The sequence below is a fragment of the Ovis aries genome, chromosome 7, assembly GCF_016772045.2.
Source record: "Ovis aries strain OAR_USU_Benz2616 breed Rambouillet chromosome 7, ARS-UI_Ramb_v3.0, whole genome shotgun sequence".
Lineage (NCBI taxonomy): Eukaryota > Metazoa > Chordata > Mammalia > Artiodactyla > Bovidae > Ovis > Ovis aries.
Window position 1 is genome coordinate 74,152,610 of NC_056060.1, and position 27,317 is coordinate 74,179,926.

General features: G+C 41.3%; 1 protein-coding gene across 8 annotated transcripts in view; it reads left to right on the forward strand.

The window, feature by feature from the left end:
• Nucleotides 1-2,389: 2,389 nt before the first annotated feature.
• The window catches only part of SYNE2 (spectrin repeat containing nuclear envelope protein 2), a 323,976-nt gene continuing 299,048 nt past the window's right edge, over nucleotides 2,390-27,317 (forward strand). For 7 of the 8 annotated variants that reach the window (XM_042252596.1, XM_015097110.3, XM_042252598.1 and 4 more), the window contains exon 1: nucleotides 2,390-2,557. The gene's annotated coding sequence lies outside the window, so the exon portion shown is untranslated. Of the gene's footprint in view, nucleotides 2,558-13,043; nucleotides 22,588-27,317 lie in introns of all 8 variants that reach the window. The other variant, XM_060418145.1, reaches the window with a different exon arrangement.

The following is a 27,317-nucleotide window of genomic DNA, read 5'->3' on the forward strand; positions in this document are numbered from 1 at the left end:
GCTATAAATATTAAGGCCTGATGTAAATAATAGCTAAGACACATGACATGACATCATGCTGTGTTATTGTACGGTATCTGTGTTTTGGTGCATGGGAGAATGTGGGCATAGCTGGGTTCATGGCAGCCCTTATTCTGCCAGTCAGAGATATAAGCATACGAGCCATCCGTTCACACACCTAGTATTATATTTCAAAAGAGCCAGGTGTGTCTCTGTATGGCTTAGCATTACATTTTATTTTTGTTTCAAAATGTGGAGGACCTGTCTCAGTGCTCTTGCCCTTAGTCTAATTTGTGGATTTAAAAGTATATATTAATATCTAAATTGGCATGGCTAGGAGATGCTACAGGTAATAAAAGGCTCTAATTGGGGGTTCAGTTCAGTTCAGTTGCTCAGTCGTGTCCGACTCTTTGAGACCCCACGAATCGCAGCACGCCAGGCCTCCCTGTCCGTCACCATCTCCTGGAATTCACTCAGACTCACGTCCATCGAGTCCGTGATGCCATCCAGCCATCTCATCCTGGGTCGTCCCCTTCTCCTCCTGCCCCCAATCTCTCCCAGCATCAGTCTTTTCCAATGAGTCAACTCTTCACATGAGGTGTCCAAAGTACTGGAGCTTCAGCTTTAGCATCATTCCTTCCAAAGAAATCCCAGGGTTGATCTCCTTCAGAATGGACTGGTTGGATCTCCTTGCAGTCCAAGGGACCCTCAAGAGTCTTCTCCAACACCACAGTTCAAACGCATCTCTGAAAACATTTTGAGACACTTTATTCTGGATTATTTTAAGTGCACTGGATACAGTATGGAATATGGAACAACAGTCCTTTCACTTTGAGGACTTTTAATCTAGATGCCTGGAAGGGAACAATAATGAAGTTATCTTCCCCAGAGACTGTTTCTGTGATGATTTTGCAGCATTTATTATAAAAGAAGCAATCAACATAAAATAGAAACAAATTGAATAGAAGAGAGAAGGAAAATAGCAGACAATGCTTTGTGGACAATTTCATTAATCCTGGAGACCTGCTCCACCCCAAGGTGGATTTGCATGTATTACATCAGGCAAAATGATGCTACAGGAAAGATACACCAGGACAAAAAAAATCTTCTTGTTATATAGACCACTGCTGTGAACCAAGGCGTTAATGATAAATAATGCAGACCTATATAGTCCAAGAAGAGAAGTGATACTATCAGAACTATTATCTTGGAATACAAGGATTGGTAGTGTGCTGTAGATTGTGCAGTAAATTGGTAGTATGCCGTTTTTTTTTTTTTAAGAGTTAAGCTATTATCAAAATAATGTGCTTTAAAAATAACTTACCCAAATCACCCTGCTACAGAGGTACAGCTGTTTGAAATAACTGTCCCAAATTGTGGGTGCGATTTTCAGCTAATTTTTTCCATGTTAACTGAATGCATTATCAAACCTCTTAATCTCTGCTTCTTACCATTTAGTTTGGGTCATAAGCACCAAATTTAACTAAATAATCCAAGCAAGTAATCCAAACCATATAATACATATGAACTTGGACTTCTTATAAAAAAATAAATTTGCAACACAAACTCTAGGTAGAGAAATACTTTAAAGTCACTGCTTCTTCGTGTGATGATAGGGAGTTGATACAATACCTTTCATTTAGGACCTCCAGTGCCTTAGTAATAATACTATAACAGCAGCACAGGAGGTAAGTGGGAGTCAACTGACATCATCCTGAGTCCAAAGGCATTGAGTAATTTGCTGGAAAATTAAACTGACACTTGCAGTTTGGATTCCTGAGGATTCAGTGTCGACTGAGTATCAGACCTGAGAGTTATGTTTCGGTGTAAGGTTGAGGCTGTTCTCCACTCCCCAGCTTCCAGGAAGGAGGGACCCTGCATTCTGCATTAAAAACAAGCGCCTCATCTTCCCGCCAGGTGACACTGAGGTCTGGACCACGCTATAGGAAATAACTGAACCAGATCTTAAAGGCCATCTAATCCAAATTTCTCGTTTTACAAAGGGTCCATAAACGTTTACGGATTTGATCAAGGTCTGGTAGCTAATTCGCAGATCTGCTTTCCTTACTTCCACTTCCAAGACCTAGGAGTCCTAGAATGTTAGAGAAGTTTCTAGCTGAAATCGACCCGAAAAGCTTATCTGAGGGAGTGTGTGACGTTCTCCCCACCCTCGGTGGTGGTGAACCTGCATTCTGAGTTAGCGTGTCCCTCAGAGCCACTCTGATGTTCCAGAACGTGGAAGGAAAGTTGCCAGTCCTGGGCTGCGGCAGGGCGTGCGGGGGGAGGTGGCTGCTCCTCCTCCGGCGCTCGCGGGCGGGCTCGACACTGGCCACCGAGCGGCGAGAGCGGGACTCGGCGGCGGGCGGGGAAGGCGCGGGGCGTGGTTTGCAGCTTTCCGAGCGCCAAGGAGCCGAGCGCGCTCTGCTGCGCCCCGAGCCTTCCGCTGGACCAAAGAAGCGAGCGGGAGACCGAGCAAAAGGCGCGATCGAAGGAGCAGGGCGAGCGGGGCGCTGACCCGGGCTGGCCGCAGCCCGCGCCCTCTCCGGGCCGGCAGCGGGTGAGCGCGGGGGCGGCGGCGGCGGGGCCCCCGCACCCCGGTGCGCCCCAGAGGGAGCGGACTGGGGCGAAGAGGGAGGAAGAACGGGAGGGAGGGAAAGGGGCGGGGGCCAGGGAGAGCCAGGTGCCTGAGCTGAGGGAGGGGGCGGCAAGAGACGGGACCCGACCCACTGCGGGGGTCCGAACCGGGCCCCGGGAAACTTTGCCCGGCTGGGAAGAGCGGGGTGCGTGGAGGGCGCCGCAAACTTGTCAGCGGGCGGGGCGCTCCGGGGATTGGAGCGAGCGCCAGCGGGTGGCGTTTGTCTCTCCGGCTTCTTTGTGTCACCTCCGGTCCCCAGCCCGCCGGTCCGCCCGCCTGGGAAAGGGGCTGCGCGGGGGGCTCGGCCCGGATCCACCCGCCGCCCCCGTCGGGCCCAGGCCGGGGGACCTAGCAGTCGGCTGATTGTTTTCGTTCCTCGCGTCACGCTTGGGCGGGAAAGATTTTGAACGCAGCGTGAGCTAGAAGGCAGAGAGCAGCGGCGCGGAGATTGCCAGATAGGGGGGCGGCGCGAGGCTCGCCCAGGGTCCCCCAAGACTGGCGGGCGGGGATCCGCCGGCCCCCGCACTCGAGGAACCGCGGCGGCCGAGCGCCTCCGCGGCGTGGGCCGCTCGAACGGCTCGGCTTGTATATTCCGAAAAGATTGCCTGGGGTCTTTGTTGTCTGCAATTGCCTTGCGCGTCTGACTGTAGCACCTTCTCCTTCTGAGGTTGTTTTTCTTCTGTTAAAAAAAAGAGTGAGGGGAGACTTGTGTGAAATCAGTGCTATTCCAAACAACGTTAACCACCCTTTTTGATGGAGGTTGAGGAGTCCTGTGTAACCTTTGCCTTTGTGGGAGCCTGTTATTTCCGAAAGTTATTATTTTCCCCTTCCCTAGTGAAAGGGAGCGTCTGAGCGAGATGCCAGCAGGCACAATTGTGTACATGCACCGGCAAGTCAGAGCCAAAGCCAGGAGGTTCTTTCCAGCCGCTCTAAACTTTGGCATCGCCTTTTTTTTTTTTTTTTTTAAAGTTTGATTTCAAACAGCTTTCACCTGCTTTTCTAAAAGTTCCAGCGCTTCGAAGAACTCCTTGCAGATATTTTGTGGTTGTGCTAGGATGAGTTCGACCACTTTTAGGGTTGGGGTTAAACACCCGAACCACACCTGGCCCGTTCACCACTCAGGTCCTTGCCCTTGAGCCGTTGTAAACATCATCGGGGTGAGTGTTAACCTTTTATGAGATGGAAAATTTGGTGTGTTTTTATACTTTAATGCATGACTCTTTCTTTCCTTACCTTTCCTTTCTGGAAAAGTCTCTTGAGACTCTCCCGGACTCTTCTTGAGATAATTAACTGATTGGCCTTAGCTGTGCCATTACACCCCCCACCCCCGGAAGCACCCGAGGGAGAAGAGAACAGGTGTAATCCTCATTAAGTCCCCCCCCCCCCCCCCCCCCCGTGGTGAAGATTCTGGAGATGTCAAAATAAGCAAAAAATGTAAATCCTGAGTTTTCTGTCCATATATTTAAGTTCACGAGCTCTATTTGAAGTCACAAAAATCAAAATCAAACCAGCTTAACCTTGGCTCTAACTTGTACGTTGATTGTTTTTGTTTTTTTAATCATTTGAATAAGTTTACCCAGTTAGAAGTTTTACAAGCATTTCAGTGCGTTCGTCCTAAGTGTGTTTGCAGGATATTGCAGTATGCTTAAAGAACTGAGTCAGAGTGGGATTATTCTTGGGTCATGCCCTTAATAGTATATCAGAGTTTAATATAAAGCTCAAAACCAGGGTCAGGTCTTGATAAGTAAGGGATGGTATTAAAGGCAGTTACTTCATTTGTCATTACTCATATGCTTTAGCTATAAACTTTCAGTAGTTTCACAAAATTATCCTTTCATTTACTCAAATGAATGCTTACCTGTGCCAGCCACTGTACTGGACTCTGGAGTTTCAAATAATACTAACCATTTATGGAATACTGATTTTGTACCAGTAAATGCTTCACACAGATTACCTCATCCATCCAATAAGTATTTATTGAGTGCTTTCAGTGTATTGTGGTAGGTACTGGAGTTATAACAATGCACAGGACAGCTGTGGTTCCCGCCTTTATCTTAGTTGGTGGGGAGGATAGGCAGAACATAAAAGGCATCACGAAACTAATAGTAGTTTTTAAAATGTAAATCAGATCACACCACTTCTCTTCTGTGTAAAACCCTCCAGTGGCCTCAGTCTCCCTGAGTGAAAGGCAAAGGCTGGTCAGTGGCCTCGGTGTTTACCCCATGTGACCCTCCCCGCCCAGTCCTGTCTCCTTGATTTTGTCTGCTGTTCTTCTTTTCCCTCATACTTCTATAGCCAAACTCGCTTCCTAGCTATCTGTGGGCTGTCACACTTGCTGTTTCCTCTGCCTGGAATGCCCCGCCATACCTATATGGTTCTTTCTCTGATCTCCCTCACTTCTTTACTCAGTTATATTATGAACCTTCACTGAACCCCAGATTTAAAATCATAGCCCACTTGTAACTCCCTTACTCTCCTTTCATAACTGATTTCCCCCCCTCCATTTCATCATCTAACTAACATACATTTCCCCCGCTCCATATCATCATCTAACTAACATACTCTGTATTTTATTTCTCTGCTTATGTTCTGTCTTACCCCACTAGATTGCACACCTCCTCAGAGCTATTGTATTCCCTGCTGCATCCTCAGAGTCAGCACCTGGCACACAGTAGGGACTCAAACTATTTGTTCGGTAGAAATAAGAAAACCACAGGGTGCTGAGACACAGAGTAACCAAGAGTTCCTAAGTGAATAGTAAGAAGTCTTCTCCTTGAAGGTGACATGTAAGCTGAGACAAGTAGCATGTAAGTGTATTGTGGGTGAGGAGGTGAGGAGAGGAGAGAGGCATGGAAGAAGAGTCGGGAAAGAGTTTGGTGGTGCATGGATTGACTGGACCTGAGAGAAGGTCTTGAGGCTGAGCACTGTCAATTGCAGGGAGAGAACTCAAGGGAAAAAGAATGGTAATCAAATGATGGCAGAGGTTGAGATGGTTGGATGGCATCACTGACTCAATGGACATGAATTTGAGCAAACTCGATAGTGAAGGACAGGGAAGCCTAGCGTGCTGCAATCTGTGGGGTCGCAAAGAATGGGACACGGCTTAGTGCCTGAACAGCAACAATAGCAGCAATCAGATGACAGGTCACGCAAGGCCTCATTGGCGAAGGTTTGGATACATTCACAGTGAATTCTCATATATACCCTATTGGCCCTATGTTATAGCTAATACAATTGAAGGAACTTTCAGAGGCTACCCAGTAGCTGAATGGCACAGCCTAGGATAGATAGGAAAACAGGTTCTCAGATCCCGCTTATATTTAACCACCATGTATATGTGTGTGTGCTTGTGTGCGTGCATGCACGCGCTCCGTCTGGATTGTAGCCTGCCAAGTTTCTCTTTCCATGGAATTTTCCAGGCAAGAATCCTGGAGTGGGTTGTCATTTCCTTCTCCAGGGGATCTTCTTGACCCGGGGATCTAACCCGCGTGTCTTGCATCTCCTGCATTGGCAGGCAGATTCTTTACCACTAGTACCACCTGGGAAGCCCCATTTAGCCACTACGCCAGCATCAAAAGACATAGTATTCTGTCTTTTGTATTCTGTATTCTGATAGAACTGTTTGTCTAGTGAAGACAAGCCGTTGCAATACACATATGGCAGTGCTAGAAAAGATGTATTCCCAGGGACCCTGGGAGGAGGAAAGCATCCAATTCTGCCTAGGAATGGGACAAGACAAATTGGAAAAAAAATGAAGTTATTTTTCCTTTTTTATAATTATGAAATGTTTCAGATTCGCTATAATTAAGAAATAATCTTAATATCATTCAAACGTATAGCCCATTCTTCACGACTTTACTGTGTGCTCACTGTTGTGTTGCTGTTTTTGCTTTTGCATTTTCCAATGACCTGGGTTATGTGCCCCCATTCCTCCTGCTGCTGCTGCTGCTGCTGCTAAGTCGCTTCAGTCGTGTCCGACTCTGTGCGACCCCATAGACGGCAGCCCACTAGGCTCCCCCGTCCCTGGGATTCTCCAGGCAAGAACACTGGAGTGGGCTACCATTTCCTTCTCCAATGCATGAAAGTGAAAAGTGAAAGTGAAGTCGCTCAGTCGTGTCTAACTCTTCCCGACCCCATGGACTGCAGCCTACCAGGCTCCTCCGTCCATGGGATTGTCCAGGCAAGAATACTGGCTGGGGTGCCATCACCTTCTCCGGCCCCCATTCCTACTTTCACCAAATTAAGAATTGTGTCTGCAATAGTGTAAAATCAGTTATGTTTAAAGCTTGTAATTTTTGGGAAGTTGCAGGTTAAGTACTGTTTTGATTGTTATCTTAAACTCTGTCCTTTCTGTTTTTTGTGTAATAATTTTAAAAACAGTTTCATTGAGTATAATTGACATACAGTAAGCTGCATAAATTTAGTGTTAAATTTGATAAGTTTTTTACTTATTTGTAGACCTATGAATCATCTTTCCCTTTGGTCCCTTCCTATACCCTGTTACCTTCTTTCCCAACCAGTGATAGCTCTGACTCTATGGATTAGTTTGTATTTTCAGAGTTTTATTTGCATTTAACCATATAATATGTTTTCTCTTTTGTCTGGGTTCTTTCACTTAGTATAATTGTTTTGAGATTCATCTATGTTGTTCTGTGTATCAGTAGTTGATTACTTTTTATTGCTGAATGGTGTTCTGCTGTATGAATATACACTAGTTTATTTGTCCATTCACCCATTGATAAACATTTTTTTTTTTTTGCTACTTTTTGGATGTTAAAAATAAAGCTGCTGTAAACACATTATATTCAGTCTTTATATGGACATCTGCTTTCATTTTCCCTGGGTAAATGTCTAGGAGTAGAACGGCTTGATCATATGGTAGGCGTATGTTTAACTTGTAAAGAAACTTCCATACTTTCCCAGACATTCCCAAAGTAGTGTGTGAGGGTTCCAGTTGCTGTGCATCCTTGCCAGCACTTGACATGGTTAAGCTGTCATCGCCATTCTATTAGATGTGTAGTGGTATCTCATTGTGTTTTAATTTGCATTTCCCTGATGACTAACGATGTGCGTATTTACCATCCATATTATATCTTTTTTTTCACTGAAGTTTCTGTTGGCATTCTTTTGTTCATTCTTCGTTGGATTGGTTGCTTCCTTATTGAGTTTTGAGTTTTTTATATATTCTGGATACAAACTCTGTATCAGATATGTGATTTACAAATATTTCCTTTCAATCTGTAGCTCATCTTATATTCTCTTAACAAATCTATGATCAGAAGTTTTAATAAAGTCTGATTTATCAATTCTTTTATGATATTACAGTTTTGGTGGTATACCTAATCTTTGCCTCGCTCAAGATCACAAAGATTTTTTTCCTAAGAGTTATAAAACTTGTAGAAAAACTATAAAAGAATATAAAGCCATAAATTTTATGGAGTGGAATATGGGTTGAAGTGTACTACTGCCCCTGGAACACTTGACAGGTTTTGGAGATGAGATAATGTCTGGAGACAATGTCTTGGGGTAGGGGTGGGCGGGCACTTGCTATTGGCATCTAGTGGGTCAAGGCCAGGGATACTGCTAAAGATCTGCAGTGAACAGGACAGATCATCTCAACAAAGACTCATTCAGCCAAAACGTCAGTAGTGTCAAGGTAAAGAAACCAAAGGCTATTTTATTGACCTTCTCAATGTTTCGGCTATTAGTTTTCTTTATATTTTCTATCTTCTATTTAATTGATTTTCACTCTGATCTTTATTATTATTTCTTTTCTTTGTGCTTGAAAAGGATGTTTTGTATGTGCTTGAACACAATATTTATTCTGATTATTCCATGTCAAGAGAGCATACCATCAACATAGCATCATTATTCATTATTATTCAAGGTTACTTGATTACTTTAGCTGAGGTAGTGCTTGTCAGGTTTCCCTGCCATAAAGTTGCTCTTTTCTCTGCATTCTGTCCTGTACTTTTTGAGATGGAAGTTACTATGTGTAGCCCACATTTAAGGAGTGGAGAGTTATGCTTCTCCATGTGACAATCTCTGACTTTTAATTCTGGTATTTAGACCATTTATATTTAAAGTGATTATTGATTATAGTTCACTTTAAATGTATAATTTTGTTTTTGTTACATGTTTTTCTTATCTTTATTTCCTTTTTTCTCTTTCTCTGTCTTTGGATTAATTGAATTCATTATCATTATTATTTATTTATTTTTTTTTTGCTTATTAGCTAACAGTCCTTTTTTTTTTTTTTTTTTCACTTTGACTCTTGGGAATCTTAGTTCCCTGACCAGGGATTGAACCAATGCCCTCAGCAGTGAAAGAGTGGAGTCCTAACCCCTGGAGTGCCAGGGAATTCCCTAGCTATCATTCTTTATTTTGTTATTTTAGTGTTTGCTTTGGGTTGATAAACTTATCACAGTTTACCTTCAGGTGTTATATTATACCACCCCATTTACAGTCATGTACCTCATGAGAGCCTTGTAATAGTTAATTCCCATTTCTCTATGTTAACCTATGTGATATTGTCATACATTTAACTTTTTGTCTTTTATTGATCCCACATTACATTACTGTTTTTTGTTTGAACAGTCAATTATTTTTTAAAGGAATCTAAAACCCCAAACATCATATATTACCCATGTTTTACACAGGTTATATTCTTTATTTTGCTATCATCATGTGAAAATAAATAAATTATACATATTGAGTTTATTGGATTCATCTTTATGAATATGTATATATTCTAACTTGTAATTTTAGTGTAAACATTAAAGTAGTAGTGAAATTTAGAAATCAGAGCATAGTTCATTTTCTTAAACTCAATTACTGAGTTGTCATTGAGCTGATCATTGTTGTAATAGATACTTCAGGACACTGTGGGGTCTTAGAAGATTAAGAACACCTGGACTTGGAGATCTCTGTGCAGGTATTGATGAGTGTGCTGTCTTTTCTTTTCTTACGGCAACAGTAGAAAAAGGGAAATTTCAGGAGTGAGTCCTCCCATGCTGACATTATTCAGACCCTGAGAAACTTTCAAAGCATTTCTTTGTTCCAATGGTATATGAGGTAAAAAGCACTTGGTTATAGCTGCTTGGGTCAGAGTAACATATTTGGCAAAGTGACCCTGAAGCTTCTGCTTGTCAGTGTCCATATTTGATTGAAAACTCCAATCTGAGATGTAGTTCTTAGAACTCGCCAAAATTTGCTATTTGTTGCTCTGGTTTTAGGTAATTTTTAGTCTTCCTTTATCAGTGAGGATGGAGTGGATACCCTCTCCATCTGGGTATGTGTAAATGTACTCATATTTTGAAGGTTAATACATTGACAAACACTCAGCTATAAATGAGTGGGAAAACTTAATTCATCCAGCAAATTAACTTACTTTGTAAATGTTTGTTGAATCTGGGCTCTGGCACATTGATGAAAATTTATGTCTCCTACCCTTTGAAAGCCAACTCTCTTTTAAGAAAAGGGCCCATAAGCACAGGAGCATGCATTCCAATGTGGTAATTGGTGACCACTGCAATGGAGATACGAACTAGGCAATGGGTGCAAGCTTAGAGCAGTGGTTCTCAAAGTGTGGTCCAGGGACCAATAGCATCAAACCTATTGGTTTGGAAATGTAGAGGGTGAGGCCCAGCGATCTGTGTTTAACAAGTCTTCCAAGTGATTCTGATGCATGCACAAGATTGTGAACCATTGGCACAGAGGATTAGATGATCTCTGAGATTTTTTTTCCCTGGGTCCTAGTTTCTACAAATATGATTTAGAAATGTGATATTTACCATGTGGTACTTTAAGAACTATTTTGACACTAATGGACTGTCAAACATGAATTGTTATGTGGGTAAAACAGAGATCCAAAATGGTAAAGTTTTGTCTGACACTGGAGCAAAAGTAAACTAGATTTTAGAACACTTTATTATGAAAAATTTTAAATATATTCAAAAGCAGAGATAATAGTGAAATGAACTCCTATGCAAACATTCAGTAGAGTCACTCAGTCATGTCTGACTCTTTGCGACCCCATGGACTGCAGCACACCAGGCTTCCCTGTCCATCACCAACTCCCGGAGCTTGCTCAAACTCATGTCCATCAAGTCAGTGATGCCATCCAACCATCTCATCCTCTGTCGTCCCCTTCTCCCACCTTCAATCTTTCCCAGCATCAGGGTCTTTTCCAACAAGTTGGTTCTTTGCATCAGGTAGCCAAAGTATTGGAGCTTTAGCATTGGTCCTTCCAGTGAATACTCAGGACTGATCTCCTTTAGGATGGACTAGTTGGATCTCCTTGCAGTCCAAGGAGTCTTCGTCAATGCCACAGTGCAAAAGCATCCATTCTTTGGTGCTCAGCTTTCTTTATGGTCCAACTCTCACATCCATACACGACTACTGGAAAAACCATAGCTTTGACTAGACAGACCTTTGTCAGCAAAGTAATGTCTCTGCTTTTTAACATGCTGTCTGGTGATTTTGAAGCCCTCCAAAATAAAGTCTGTCACTGTTTCCATTGTTTCCCCGTCTATTTGCCATGAAGTGATGAGACCTGATGCCATGATCTTTGTTTTTTGAATGTTGAGTTTTAACCCAACTTTTTTTCTCTCCTCTTTCACTTTCAGCAAGAGGCTCTTCAGTTGCTCTTCACTTTCTGCCATTAGGGTGCTGTTATCTGCATATCTGAGGTTATTGATATTTCTCCCGGCAATCTTGATTCTGGCTTGCACTACACACAGTCTCCTTATCAAGGTTAGAGATAACCTGTTTAGTTAGAGCTCAGGCTATGAGATAGTTCATGTTTTGAGAAAGGGAACAGAATTAACTTACACAGATATACTACCTGTTTTCTCCCGCTTTGACTTTGGAGGACTAATTGTAGTATTCTGAGGAAAAGCCGATTGTAATACACCTGAGCTCTTCAGGTTTGAGTGATATGTTAATTAATGGATCAGACTGTAGGAGTTTGGGGCTTCCTAGGTTGTTCAGTCGGAGAAGGCAATGGCACCCCACTCCAGTACTCTTGCCTGGAAAATCCCATGGACGGAGGAGCCTGGTAGGCTGCAGTCCATGGGGTCACTGAGAGTTGGACACTACTCAGTGACTTCACTTTCACTTTTCACTTTCCTGCATTGGAGAAGGAAATGGCAATCCACTCCAGTGTTCTTGCCTGGAGAATCCCAGGGATAGGGGAGCCTGGTGGGCTGCCCTCTTTGGGGTTGCACAGAGCCAGACATGACTGAAGTGACGCAGCAGCAGCAGCAGCAGCAGCAGCAGCAGCAGCAGCAGATTGTTCAGTGGTAAAGAATCCACCTGCTAGTGCAGGAGTCTCATGAGATGCAGGTTTGATCCCTGGGTTTGGAAGATCCCTTGGAGGAGGACATGGCAACCAACTCCAGTGTTTTTGCCTGGAGAAGCCTATGGACCAGAGGAACCTGGCAGGCTACAGTCCATAGTATCACAAAGTCACATACAACTGAGCAAGCACACTGTAGGAGTTAGCTAATTTTCATTTAAAAAAAAATGCTGATTAGTAAGAAATAATTTTTATATGAAGTGTAAAGTGCAACAAAATAAATAAAGCTGTTCAGGATTGTTCCCCATGCCCTCAAATAAACCTAAAAAAAACCCTGCAACGACTCATGCATCTAAGTTGTTAGTACTGTGGTAGGCTATAATCAATGTTTGATGAGATTGTTTGATAAAATAATGCACGAATGCACGCTGGAACTTTTAGTTAAAAATTGTTAGTGGTTCAGAAAGAAAACAAGAGGATTTACTATATAGCCTATTTATAAATCAGTTAAAGGCATGTTTTATTATTTGTGCTAGTATGTTGACAAAATAGGTAACTAGCAATCTCTTGCTTGACTTTCTTTTGTAGTTACTCATTTGATGACATTGAGTAAAAAACTTTCTCCTGTTAATAGGCCTTTGTTTAAAAGAAAGTATGTTACCTTTGTAGTCTCTGTACTCTTTTTCATCATAGAAAGTTCCGACTAAGTTGGGTAATAATTAATTTTGTAAATAGTGTTTAGTCCAGAACTGATTATATTTCCTTCTGAGCCAAGTGAAAAGGAAACTCTCAATCTATAACCACAGGTTGAAGGTTTGGTTACAAGACTGTGTTCGTGATGGTTTCTGAGACTTGGAAGGTAAGCTTGCTCCTTTCATGAGTCATCATATTGTCTCACAGTTGGCTGTGTGTTTTCTTAGCAACAGCTGGTGATTTCTGGTTTGAGTTGGGAAAGTATGTTTTGAAGTGATTCAACATATTCTTTCAGGTTATATATGCTTGCTGAACCTTAGAAGCTTACTGTTAATGTGGTGAGTTCCACCATGAAGGAATGATTTCATTCTCCTACTGGCTCTGCATTCCAAATCATTTTTCTTCTGTTTTTTTTAGGGAAATGAGGGTGGGTATAAGAAAAGAGAAGAAGTTAATCTGGAAGACTATGAACCTGCTCGTTTATGACCCTGGAATAGAGCAGAACCAAAATTGGTCTCCACATGCTGACAGGATAAAATGTAATTTACTGGAGTCTTCATCTTGAGTAATACTCCAGGGTGCAGAAGTACTAAAGGACAAGTGAATTTTTGAAATGTCTGTGATATTGTGTAATGATGAATATAACTTCTGAAGTCAGATGGACCCTGGTTCAAATCCTTGCTTTGCCATATATTAACATCGTCACTTTGGGCAAATTATAAACCTCCCTGAGTAGAGCTTCTTCATCTGTAAAATAAAAGGCAAAATAGCACCTACCTCATGGGAGTGTTATGAATATTACTGAGGCAACACATGTAGTGGACAGTACAGCACCGATGATCAAACATTGTAGAGCACATGGTAATAAGTGCTAATTATTGCATTCAGTTCAAGAGTGCAGTGAACAAGGGGCCAAGTGGCAGGTGTTAGAGGACAACCAGCAATCAGGCATGGCTCCCTTTTTGCAGGAACTGGGACAGATAGCCTTGTAAACAAGTCATTCTAGTATGATCCAGAATGAAAGAAGTGCCACCTGAAGTGCTAGCAAAGTGCTATGGTCATTAATGCCCACTTTGGGGAAGTTAGGGCTAATTTTGTATAGGATATTGACATTTGAACTGGGCATATAGCTGGGTTTAGAGTGCAGAGTAGAGCTTTCATGGGTGGAAAATGGAGGATAGTAGATTGCAGGCTGAAAAGTATCACAAACTGAAGCACAGGGCTCGTGGCAGGTTGTAGTGGGAGAGGTGTGGAGAGATGCTTTGCGGTTAGATTGCAGGGCATTGTGCTCATGGAACGTTTGGACCATATTCTTCTCGTCAGTGAGAACCTACAGCATGCACATGGTGTGAGCTCTATTTCACAATAATGGCCTGAAAAATGAAGTGGAGAGGCAAGAAATCCAATTAAAATGACGTTTTTAGAAATCTAGATGAGTGATGAAATTTAGAGAACAAACTCAGAGGGGATTAAAAGGAGCTGGAAGAGAGAGGATTCTAAATTTGAGGCCAAGAAGAATGCTGGTGCTATTACTTGAGAGAGAGTCACCATAGAAGAAGGTATGGGGGAAACCAATGGTCTGGTGGCAGGATGGTCTACTGGGTCTTTTTTTAAGTTGAGGTACAGTTGATTTACAGTGTCCTGTTAATTTCAGGTATATAGCATAGTGATTCATACAGAGTGTATAGGAATTTTTATATAGAGTGTCTATGCTAATCCCAAATTCCTAATTTATTTGTCCCCCTTCCTCTTTGGCAACCATAAGTTTGTTTTCTGTCTGTGAGTCTCTCTGTTTTTTAATAAACAAGCTGATTTGTATCTTTTGAAAAATATATTCTACATATAAATGATATCGTACGATACTTATCTTTCTCTGTCTGGCTTCATTTAGTATGATAATCTCATTTTGTTGCAAATGGCATTATTTCATTCTGTTTGCTGCCGCTACTGCTGGTAAGTTGCTTCAGTCGTGTCCGACTCTGTGAGACCCCATAGACAGCAGCCCACCAGGCTCTGCCGTCCCTGGGGTTCTCCAGGCAAGAACACTGGAGTGGGTTGCCAGTTCCTTCTCCAATGCATGAAACTGAAAAGTGAAAGTGAAGCCGCTCAGTTGTGTCCAACTCTTAGCGACCCCATGGACTGCAGCCTACCAGGCTCCTCCGTCCATGGGATTCTCCAGGCAAGAGTACTGGAGTGGGGTGCCATCGCCTTCTCTGTTATGGCTGACTAAAACTATATATATATATGCATATAGACACACACACACACACCACATCTTCTTTATCCAGTCTGTCCTTATTTGTCTTTAATGACAATCTTTATTTTAAAGACTGTTTAAATGCAGGGCCTTTGGGGCTCAAAGATTAGTGAGCTGGCAGTTGGGAGTTTAGTTCTGAAAGAAGGAAACTAACATTTATTACGCACCTACTGTGTCTCAGGTTTATGCTGAGCATCTTCACAAATCATCATTGAAAGCAAATAGCATTTTTATTGATGAAGAAATAAAGGTCAAGAAGAGGCCTGATATTATAATGCTTAAACATTAACCCTAATTTCAAAGCATTTCTCACTTTTGTCATTTTCTTCAAGTTCATTGGAGCAAGAGGAGAGCTGGGGCTAGAAAGATTGAGTGAATGGGTACTGAAGGCATTGAACTGTCCTCTGCGGCAGTTTTCATTATTTCTGCATTCAGACTCTCATTACATATTCTTTAGCACAAGGAGAGAACAGCCCTCTAATTAGGTGGTTAGTATTTGTTACCCGAAGACTGTTGAGGGAGTTTCATAATTAACCATATTTCTCAAGTTCTAATATTCCTTTCCTTTCAGAACTGCTTGAAGGTTGAAATCCTCCAAGACTGTTTTTTCCCTTGCTTCTGATAAAATGGAAACGTTTGGCTACGAGTGGGTTTTAACTTTATAAAATGAGCCTTGTTATATTGGGTTAGAGAGGATGAGCCAGGGCAGAGAATGATGCTCTTTTCCTTAATGTTGCCACCTTTAAAACGTGTAATCCTGAGGTCAAGATCATGAATGCAGATAAAAGTTAAGACTGGGAAGACTTTGAGCATGTCTTAAAAACTTTATGGCAAAAATCCAGCTACACACATACAACACACACACATTAAAAAGCAAAAGTTCGCCTTCGTGTTATTTTCACTTTCTATTTCTGTTGTCTCTGTCCCTAGAGATAATCGCTGTGGACAGTTCTTTGTTTATCCTATTTAAATGTTTATGAATAGTTGTAACCTTGGCAGCAATTAGGCAAAATAACTAGATTTTAAGCTTTTTCCTTTTCACTCAGATATTTAGTATCAGAGTTTATATTGAAGTTTCATAAATACAGATTCTTCTTTTAGACCGTGTTCTGAGAGCCCTATAAACATCAAATGTAATTTATGTTAAATGCTCTCAGATTACCTTTCAAATCAGTGACATACCTAGGATTAGAATTTACAGAACTTGAGCTTCTCATTTGTTGCTAAACCAGTTCTGTTAGTTAATTTATTACACAAGTTTGCCAGTTAACTGCAACACTGGGCAAAAACATGTTTTATCTTATTTATTTACTTGAGAAGAAAGGACAGAGAACTGCAAATTTAAACTAACATAAGCTCATTATAGTCACTATATTAATCTCTTAATTACTTCATATTTTGAATGCTTAGACAATATGTGTTCTGGTAAATTTCTCTTAAAACTCACGGACCAAGTTAGTATAGGTTGGTATATCTTGGCTGTTAGGCTACCCACTCCAGTATTCTGGCCTGGAGAATTCTGTGGACTGTATAGTCCATGAGATTGCAAGGAGTCGGACACGACTGAGCGACTTTTCACTTCATTGGCTGTTAGGAATTTCAAGGACATGGAGTTTGGAGCCTGCACATTTGTGTTCAAGCAAGAGTTGCCAGTAACTTGGTGTTCTCAGGAAAGGTGCTTATCCTCCCTGTTCCCCTAAATGGAGTAGATGGTGTCTATCTTGTGAGGATTAAAGACACAGTACATGTAAAATGTTTGACACAAAAACATGTTCTTTGGAAGGACTGATGCTAAAGCTGAAACTCCAGTACTTTGGCCACCTCACACGAAGAGCTGACTCATTGGAAAAGACTCTAATGCTGGGAGGGATTGGGGGCAGGAGGAGAAAGGGACAACAGAGGATGAGATGGCTAGATGGCATCACGGACTTGATGGACGTGAGTTTGAGTGAACTCCGGGAGTTGGTGATGGACAGGGAGGCCTGGCGTGCTGCAATTCATGGGGTCTCAAAGAGTTGGACATGACTGAGTGACTGAACTGAACTGAAGAACTAAATATTAGCTCTTCTTTCTACTGTTTTATCATTATCAAATAGAGGACCTACAATTTTGGTCATCCATGTAAGCAGAATTTACCTGTTCGTACTCTCAGGCTATGACAAAGGAGACCTCATTACATTTCGCTTTTATTGCACTGTAGGTTGTTGGAAGGAATGTACAAATACTGGGGTGTGTTTTTTAAGCAGATACAGATCTCACTACCTCTCTTAGCTTCTTAACTAAATAAGTTAGAAGAGTTTCAACCAAAGGGCTGCATAAAATTTTGTTTTGTCCCAGTGGTCCTATTTCTCAAGATTCTTCATTGGTCCCAGTTTTGGTTCTACTCAGGAAAATACGGTAAAATGCACAAGACACTTTCTTGAGAGTGTTCCAGTTGTTCATCAATGGGGAGAAAACTACTTAGGTGGATTCTGTTTTGAGGATGTTTTATGTTTATATGAGTTTTGGGGGCTGGGGACTGGTCAGAGATCTTTCCATAGGGAGGGCTTTGAGAGAAGGAAAAAATATTTCTTTAGAAATCTCAAAATTGTAGTCTGAAATTCCATGAAGAGAAAATTTAAGATTTTCGTACTCTGAGTTACTGGAGTTAAAGGGTCAGAAGGATTATTTATGTTTCAGGAAGTTTTTCTTCACACATAAGTGTATAACTTCTAAATATTTTAATGATGTAGAAGATATACTGAAGAAAAAGTAACCTTAGAAATGGACAGAAGTAGGATTTTTTTTTAAGCCAGACAAATTTCTAATGGAGTCCCTGCACACATAAGTAACAACAAAGATAATTTTGTATACACAGAAGTACATTCTGTTCTTTCCCTGAGATGATGTAACCTCATATCAGATCTTAAAATTGTGCCCACAGAACTGAAAACTGTATCTGTAGATAAATTCAGAAACAAATAATTCCGGTTGTTTCTCTTCAGGTGAGAAACTTCTGTGAGTTTAGAAATGGAAACTAGTTTGCAAGCTCTGTAGGGAGTCAGGAGGGAAGCCTGGGAGAAGGAATGATCTCACTTTTAGGTTCTAGTAGATGCTATACTGGTATTCATTGATCTGCTGTCCAAAACCTCCTAAATCTACTTCAGAACTCAAATCCCTTTTTCAGCCTAAGTGTGTGTGTGTGCTCAGTCTGACTCTTGGCCACCCTAAGAACTGAAGGCACTCTCTATTTCTCTAGTTGCTTGATTCAATACCTTTTAAATAAATGAATACCTGTTGAAGAATGGCACTGCTGGCTGACACCCTAGAAAAAAACAGCTTCCAAACCACACAACAGTTAATTTTTCAGTTTTTTTTTTGTTTGTTTCCTCATTTACTTTCCCAGTAACCAGTCATAATGCTGGTTAGGTAAGACTAGGTGTCTAGTATTTTGTTAGAACTCTACCAAAGTAGTAATGGATAGTTCCTTAGAAGTAAAGAGTTCAACGGAAACAAACTCAAAAAGGACAGACAGGAGCTCTAAGTTGGGGAAGATTTGAATTAAAAATATCTCTAGAACAATTTCCTTAAAATTCTGGTCTGAAAAACCCTTTGTTGCTGTTGTTTAGTCACTAAGTTGTATCTGACTCTTTTGAGACCCCATGGACTGTGTAGCCTGCCAGGTTCCTCTGTCCTTGGGATTTTCTAGGCAAGAATATTGGAGTGGGTTGCCGTTTCATGCTCCAGGGTATCTTCCTAACCCAGGGATCGAACCTGTCGCTCCTGCCACATCTCCTGCATTGCAGGCGGATTCCTTACCTAAAGTAATTAGAAGATATGTCGTTTACTCTTTAGGTCATAGTACTCTCTAAATTAACTTTTATGTACCAGAATCTGTGATCTACATGTTAAAATCTGCAGTGATTTACTGAATGATTGAAGGATTTGCTAGTTTATTTGCTTTGTGCACCATATAAGTCTTGGTAAATTAGTCAAAATCAGATTGTAGAGAGTAGAGGGGATCTCTTCTCTAAAATGAGTCTTGAGGGTATGAGAAATAATAGAGAAGTCATAAGTTAAGTAAGAGCTGAACCTTTCCTAAGATACCAATTATGAGTTCAAATCCTGGGTTTATCTCAGACAGTTTTACGTTCTTGAATAAGACTCTGATGCTAATGGTCTTAGTTTCTCTGCCTCAAGAATATCATGATTATTTAAAATCACATATGTGTGTGTATGTATGTTGGTTGCTCAGTGGTGCCTGATTCTTTGCGACCCCGTGGATAGTAGCCCTCCAGGCTCCTCTGTCTATGGAATTCTCCAGACAAGAATACTGGAGTGGGTAGCCATTTCCTTCTCCAATAAAATAACCTATAAGCACAACTAAATACAAAGTATGTTTTGTCTCGGGTCAGTTAGACTGTCCCCACCCGTTTACTGATATTCATTGGTTCGCTCTCCTAAACCCCACCAGATAGCTCTCAAAGGTTCACCATCATCGCAAAGGATGGTGAAAGAGAGAATGTCATGGGATTCAAGTCCGTTCCTAGGGTGACTTTAAAATGTGTGTCTGCTATCCACAGTGAGTTAGTATCTCGTCTCATATCTGATTTGTCACTTGTACAGTGACAGAAGTGATGGGTTGTTACTAGAGTCCAGGGAGTTCAACACCCATCACGTTGACTTTAAATTTTAGACTGAATGATACCTGAATCTTCTTATTTCACAGAAGACAATCCAAGATTCAGGGATGGCAAGCTACAGCTGATAACTGGCGGAACAAGGAGTAAAAATGCTACCTCCAGATTCCTGGCTCTTGCTGGCATAGATATGTGTGTGTGTGTGTATTAAAATATTTATATTATCTATTATTTAAAACCTATGAAAAGGTATAAACCACCATACTATTAAGTACCTAAGTGTTTTAGCATACTACATAAGAAATAAATTGTTACTAACATGGTTGTGACCCCTTCTTCCTCCTCAGAGGTAGCAGCTATCCTGAATTTGATGTTTATCAGTCTCATGCATTTCTTTACAGCTTTATTATATTTGAATAGTAAGGGTGATTTTCAAAGTATTTAACAAACTGGGGTGTGTGGATATGGCCGCTCATAATGGATGCTGGCAACAGATCTAGCCATGCCAAGGTGTACTGGCCGAATATCAGGCCCATCATGGACCCCCATAAGCAATGTTTTTAATACCATACATAGTACCCATTTGTATGCATTCTTCTACAGGTTGCTCTTTTTCTTTCAACTTTATATTTGTGAGCTGCATTTGCATTGATATGGGTAGCTGATTTATTCATTTTCAGTGTTTAATACCCTAATGTATGAATAGGTCACAGTTTATCCATTTTTGGATAGTTAGGTTTTTTTTTTTTTTTTTTTTATGCCCTCGTACCTGTTCAGGTGTTTTGCTTCTTTTCCTGTTAGGTTGTTTATCTTTTCCTTATTGATTTGTATATTACTTTTGAATTTTTTTGGTAAACTGCTATTTAATAAACACATTCTTTAACATTTGTACTTAAGAAGTCACATAAAACCTATCATGGCTTTGTCTTTCCAATATTATTTCCAACTATTACACATAGTTGTTCATATTTTAAAAGGATCTTTCAGTATTCCCTAATCAGGTTCATGTCAAGTACACCAAGGGCATTGCCTGTGACTGCAGACATGAACGTGTTCCATTATTTGGAGTGGATTTGGCATTCTCTTAACACTGATTGTGAAGATGGACTTGATTTCCCCACATTTCCATGGTCATGCTGGCGAAAGGGTTGACCTTATTGTAACTCTAAAGCATGGGAGGAAAGTCTTTATGGGAAATTCTAAAGTTCTTTTTTTTTTTTTTCCTCTTTATTAAATCAAAAGCAGGAAAATGAAAGTTACGCTTGCTTCCTTAGTGAACCAGAGTGGCCCACAGGATATAAAAGAAACTGTAAAGTAAATGGAAGAACTGAGGCTGTTGCTCAGGAAGTTCTTTCTGGAACTTTCTCTGTTTAAACTATGGGTTAGATAGCTAACAGGGACCTGCTGTATATCACAGGGAACTCTGCTCAATACTCTGTAATAACCTAAATGGGAAAAGAATTTGAAAAAGAAAGAGGTGTGTGTGTATAAATAACTATCACTTTACTGTACACCTGAAACTAACACAACATTGTTAATTAACTACAATATAAAATAAAAATAGGAAAAAAAAGCCCTATCTGGGTTGTTTATGATTTTTGGCTCCTTCCCCACCTCTACTCCCTCCTCCGCCACCAGTGATCACAACACTAAAGGACATGTTAGGTTATTTGTTTCTTTTGTGGGCCAGTTTGTATCTACTTTCTAGATGGTTATTGGTTTCAGGGATGTTAAACAGGAGGATCAACACAGTTCAACTTTTCCGAGGCTTGAAAGGTGTAATATTCCTGTTAGTTTTGCTCTCCTGGCTCACTTGCTTCCTTCTCTCCCTTCCTTGTTTTTTTTCTAATTACAGATGGCATTTGTTAGTTAACAATCCTTCAGAGCATCCAATGGTTTGTTCCTTTTAATTTTTAACCATCTTTTTCTTATACAAAAGGACAAAAACATTTAAAATTACTTTTAGTACTGAGGGTTGCTTTATCCTGGATCATCGCTTCCACCCCTCTGCCCCGTCCCCCAGCAACCCCGCCCCCACCCTCCACCTCTCCACTGCCTCACTCCCACCCTCCTGGCTCTGTAGGTCTCTTTTGTTGTTGGGAGCTAACAAAGTACTGTAATTTGCTGGATGGTGTGGATGGAGGATAGGCCCAGGGCTCCCCGAAAGAATTTCTGTAACCTGCCTGAGCTCCCTTCGCTTAAAAATTGCTGATTAACTAGACCCTTCTGTCCTGGGAATAGCCAAAACTTTAAAGTGAAGTGTTCAAAAGAAACGTGTTTATTTTTAGAGGCAGAAAGTATTTTGAGCCCATTTGCCAGTAACTGTTTTTTAAAGAAACAAAACTGTGGACTTTAAGCCTAATCCCAAAGTGAAAATAAAACTCTTCCTGAAAGAATTAGCAATATATTAAACATTTTGAAAATAAGCTAATTTTTATTTTAGCTTTCTGTATTTTGAAATTAATATTACCCCGTTGTTCTGTAATTCTCCTTTTCTTTGCATGTTTTGCCATATACAGTTGATTTATTTACATAGAAGATAAAAAAATGTCAAAGGGGAAAAGTGTTTAAAGAAATTTCAGAGGACATGCATTTAAAACTCGCAGACAAGGAGCGTTCTCAGAGATAGTGTCATCCAGATTCATTTTAACTTCATCATCACATGAGTACAGAGAACCCCTTCAGTCTCTGGTTTTTAAAGAATCCTGGCTTCTTTTTGGAGGGTAGTTTTCACTTTATGAGTTTCAGTTTCTAGTAAAGAGGTAGCACATGACGTAGATAAAAGTGAAAGGGGACCAGGAGCACCGACCTTCCCACAGGTCTTTGTGAGCCGAACCCCAAAACCTTTACAGAGGTAAAGGTCTATTGAAAGATTCACAATAACAATGACCACATTTTAGGGCTATCTTCCAACCCCATCACTTCCTTCTTCTAAGGGGAAGTTGAGCTTGGGGTGGAGGCGGTGCATTCAAGCTACAGCCAGCTTTTGCTGAATGACAGACCTTGATGGGATGTTACACCGTGGGACTGGTGAAGTGAAGGTCCTTTGATTGATTTAGACTAGCAGAATAGAAAATAACAGTGGGTGAGTTAAATACTTGTTAATAGCACCCAGGACTTGGAGGTGGGGAAAAAAAACCACATTTTTTTTGAGGAGGGGCAGCACATGATTTTTTTTTTTAAATCAAGGTATAGCTGCTTTACATACAGTGCTGTGTTAGTTTCAGGTGTACAAGGCAATGATTCACATATATATATATATATACACACACACACATACATATTACATATATATGTCTGTGTGTGTGTGTGTGTGTGTGTGTGTGTATTCTTTTCAGATTCTTTCCCTTATAGGTTTATCACAAAATATTGAGTAGAGCTCCCTGTGCCATTGTTGGTCCTTGTTGGTTGTCTATTTTTATATATAGTAATGTGTGTATGTTAATCTGATAGTCCTCTTAATTTATCCCTCCCTGCTTCCCCTTTGGTAACCATAAATCCGTCTTCTATGTCTGAACCTCACATCTTAAGCAATAACAAATAAAACCTTCAGAATGTAAATATTTACAGTGGATTTTGTGTGTCTGTGTTTGGGCATGAATCTTTAAGCAGGTGTATTTGCGGGCCTAGCAGTGTGTCACCAAGGGGATGCTTGGCTGCTGAGGTAGAAGTGCTAGCCGATGGCCTCTCCAGGGTCTAGAGCCCTCAGACCATGCCAGAAGCCTCAGAATGGTAGAGAATCTCTGGCCAGAGTGCCTGTTGCAGGAGGTGTATCTTAGAAGGTCCCTCTGTGTAACATCGCTGTGCTCTAGGGGAATCTACAGATCAGGGTCATCCTGAGTGTCCAGCAAGTGTATTCTCCTTGGTTCTGTCTCGTCTCAATAAAGATTTGGAGTGATGGACATTAAAGTCCTCGGCACGTCACAGCTCTTGGGTCTTGGACAGACTGTGTTATAGCTCTTAGACAAACCAGTGTTACAGCTCCATGTTACAGCTCTATTTTATTTGGAAGATAGCAGCAGAATCCATCCTTGAGGCGTGAGGGCATGCCGACCCAAAGATGTGAAGAGAAGAGAGTGGGGGAGCCGTGCCAGCGTGGGGCGCTGGTGGGGGATGTAGGGGAGAGAGTGAGAGGGCCCTTGGCTCCTCTTTTTATGATTTCTCCTCCCCCTGGGCCTGCCCCATGTAAGTTGGGCTAGCAAGGAGGGCTGCTTGTTCTACCTGAAGTCCTCACTCCAGTCCTTGGACCTTCCTTTGACCTTCCTTTGTTCTATTTTTGTGGGCTTTTCACTTCCTTGTCTTTTAGCCACTGCCATTTTGGACTCCTGTTTCCTGTTCTAACTACCTAACACTGAGGATTTTGATTTAAAACCTATGAAGCACCTGAAGGTCCTACATTTTTCTGAGCAGATCTCAAGAATTTGCTTTATCTAAAGTGTCTTGTTTTTTTTGAGTGCTCTTTCTTCCTTCTTCCCAGTGGGACTCCATAAGGGGTTTCACACATAGGGGCCTGGACCTCCAAATTCTCCCAGGGCACATACTTCTCAGGATAGCCTGAGCTCCTAAGGACTTGATGTAGATCAAGACCTGACTCCATTCAAATCTCTGGGGTGGTTCCAGCAGCCTTAATGAACTAGAGTCCTCTTGGAGTCCTGAGGACCCTGTTGGGAACTTGATAACGTGAGTTCCTGATGGGACCCTGGGTAATGAGAGTTCCCAAAGCCTCCATGCTGTAGGTGCTCAAGATTTGGTTGCCCTTATTGTGTACTGATTCCAGGACTTTGGGGAAATGTATCTCACTGTCAGTTCAAATACAGTGTAGTCTTTCCTTGCTTCCTAGTTCTGGTGTGTGCTGGGGCTGTGGTTTATGAAGGTACATGGTATGGATTTGGTGGCTGTAGATTGAGTTGGTTGCTTAAGCCTTATATAATTGCAGTAGTGAATACCATTATAGTTTAATTATTTCTTAATTGAAAGAACAACAAAATATATCCCTTTTGACTGCTTGGTAATCATCCTATAATCAGAGAAACTAAGAGAATAACAACTGACTTGTTTAAGGCTTCCCAGTGAGTAAGTGAAAAAATAAGAGAGATCAGAACCTCTGTTGCTAGATGCCCAGTTTGTTACTTAGTCCAGCAAACCTGTGTTTGAGGATTAACATGTGCTAACAGCCAGAAATAGACCAGTTAAGACCAAAGTCAATTCTCATCATTGGCCTCTGAGGATAAAAAGATGAGGGATAAATCAGTTTGCTGGGTAATTGATTCTCCCTTAGGATAAGAGAAAGACAAAACCAAAATTGTCATTGAAAATGGTACAGTAAATTATGTTTGGGTTTCGAGAACTTCCAGTCCTATAAATACATTATGAGAAGCCCTCAGGGAGACAAAAAGGCACACTATGGCTGTTTTCATATGTAAAAATAGCAGGGCCATGCAACTTGAAGAAAAATAACTTAGAATGTTATTCAAAGTAGGAACTATGCTTTGTGACCAAAACTTCACTTTTTAAGTTTATTACCACACACTGCCAAAGATTGGTAAGTTGAGAAACAATAGGTCAAAAGTTTGGCAGGAAGGTTTGGGGAAATGATTTATACAAACAAGAGGTTTCTGAGAGTTTTCCTTTTTTCCTGTGGGGAGGCAGTTGATTTGGTTACCTGCATTCATGTTGTGTCTTAGTAAAGGTTAAGGAAACCATGGGAATAGAAAGAAGAACCATCTCCATGCTTTAATGTTGTGATTGAAATAGAATTGCAGAATGCTTTGGGAAATCTATACTGGTGTAAATTGTCATGGCTCTGAGTTTCTAGCCTGCGTTATGTATTCGTTTGCTCTAGTGTTCTGAGTTTCGGAGAAGGCAATGGCAACCCACTCCAGTACTCTTGCCTGGAAAATCCCATGGATGGAGGAGCCTGATAGGCTGCAGTCCATGGGGTCGGGAAGAGTTAGACACGACTGAGTGACTTCACTTTCACTTTTCATTTTCATGCATTGGAGAAGGAAATGGCAACCCACTCCAGTGTTCTTGCCTGGAGAATCCCAGGGGCAGCAGAGCCTGGTGGGCTGCCGTCTATGGGGTCGCACAGAGTCGGACACGACTGAAGCGACTTAGCAGTAGCAGTGTTTGAGTTTACTTCCTTTTTCTTGGGTTTCCCTGACCATGCCAGTTTATGGCTATCTGTCTCAAGGTGTGGCATTCTGCATTTTACAGGCTGGGCCATTTGACTTGGCGCACATGGTCTTTAGGTGGTAAGTGGGTTTGTGACTGTGAAATGGCACATGTGGGAGCTTGAATGTGACTTTGTCCTGCGGGGCCGGCATGTCTAGGTCTCATTGGTCTGCCCCTGATACATCTACATCATCTGATTGGGCCTGAAACCCCAGTAACAGGCCTGCTGCAGGGACAGTGCACACCCTTACCTCTGGGTGTAGGGCGGTGAGATTGTGGGGACTGGTGGTTTGTCCAGAAAAGTTGGTTAATATATTTTATATTTAGGGCCATACAGGAATCAAGATAATGATTTGCTGACATCCATTCTTCCTAGATTTCAGGCATTTCATTGTCTGCTGCTGAATCTTTTCTTTGTTTGTTTTCTAAAGCAGCAATCAAAATTTAGGAATAACCTATCTGATCCAATCTATTAAATAATACAGTTTACTTCATTCACTCATGTTGTTGGTTCTTTTAAACGTATGAAAGACTCCAGATCCTTGAGGAATCTTCTTTTACATTAGGGACAGAAGGAATTCATGGATGTGAAGATGATGATATGCAGATTGAGGCTGAACTCTTGCATTTTGGGATAATAAACCTAAGGAAAAAAGAATGCCTCTTCTCTATAGTTAAGAGTCACAGAGCACAGAGGAATCTGTTACATTCAGGAAGAAGGGAAGTCCCTGACTTCAGGCTGGAGTGTTTGAGAGTCTTCCAAGACAACCTTTGGACCTTTGCTTGTATAGAAGTAAGAAAATTGGGGAGAGAATGACCTTCAAGGGAAGGAATGTACAGAGAAGTCTGTTCTCTACCTGAAAAGATGCTGAATAATTTAAAGAGTCGTATTGCCTCATGAACTAAGAAGAAATGGGAAAAACTGAGGTAGGGTTAATTTGTTTAAAAAATAAAAGATACTGAGAAGTCTCCCTTTAGGCAAGTTTTATCAGAAAGTTAATTTTAATATCATTTTCTTGTTGCAAATATGTTTCCCCATCAGGCAGAGAAAAGAGACCAACATGTTTAAAAATTAACTTCTGTAGTTGAACGGCCACCAGCCCGAGTCAGCCCCATTGAATGCTGGCTGTGGGCAGAGGAAGGAGAAAGGCAGACCCCCTGTGATCCAAGCCACACATCTGTGGGGGGATCTGGCAGAGCCCACAAAGGGTCTTCATCCCCTGAATCCTGACATTTACCATAGATAGTCTGTTGGCTTTCATTTCTTTCAAGAATGGCTCTCCAGGGGGCTAGTGTATCCTCGAAAGGAAGCTGAGAAGGTGGAGAAGCCAATTTGACAGAGACTGTTAATTGTGTGCACAGAGAAAAGAGAGAATGATAGTACAGAACTCCAGGGAGAAACCAAAGAACTTCCAAAGTTCACCTAAGGGCCGAGACAGAGGCGGCGGTTTCAACATGTTCAGATAAATAAGCAAGCGTAGGCAAAAATATTTGTGCTTTCCCTTTAGTACTCCACAGATAACATACTTTACAAATACTGCAAGATTGAACTCTTCAGTTAGTCTGGAAAAGCACTGCAGGGGAATTCAACAGACTAGAAAAGATTATTGTGGGGATTCTTAGGTTTGTAGTACCAACCAG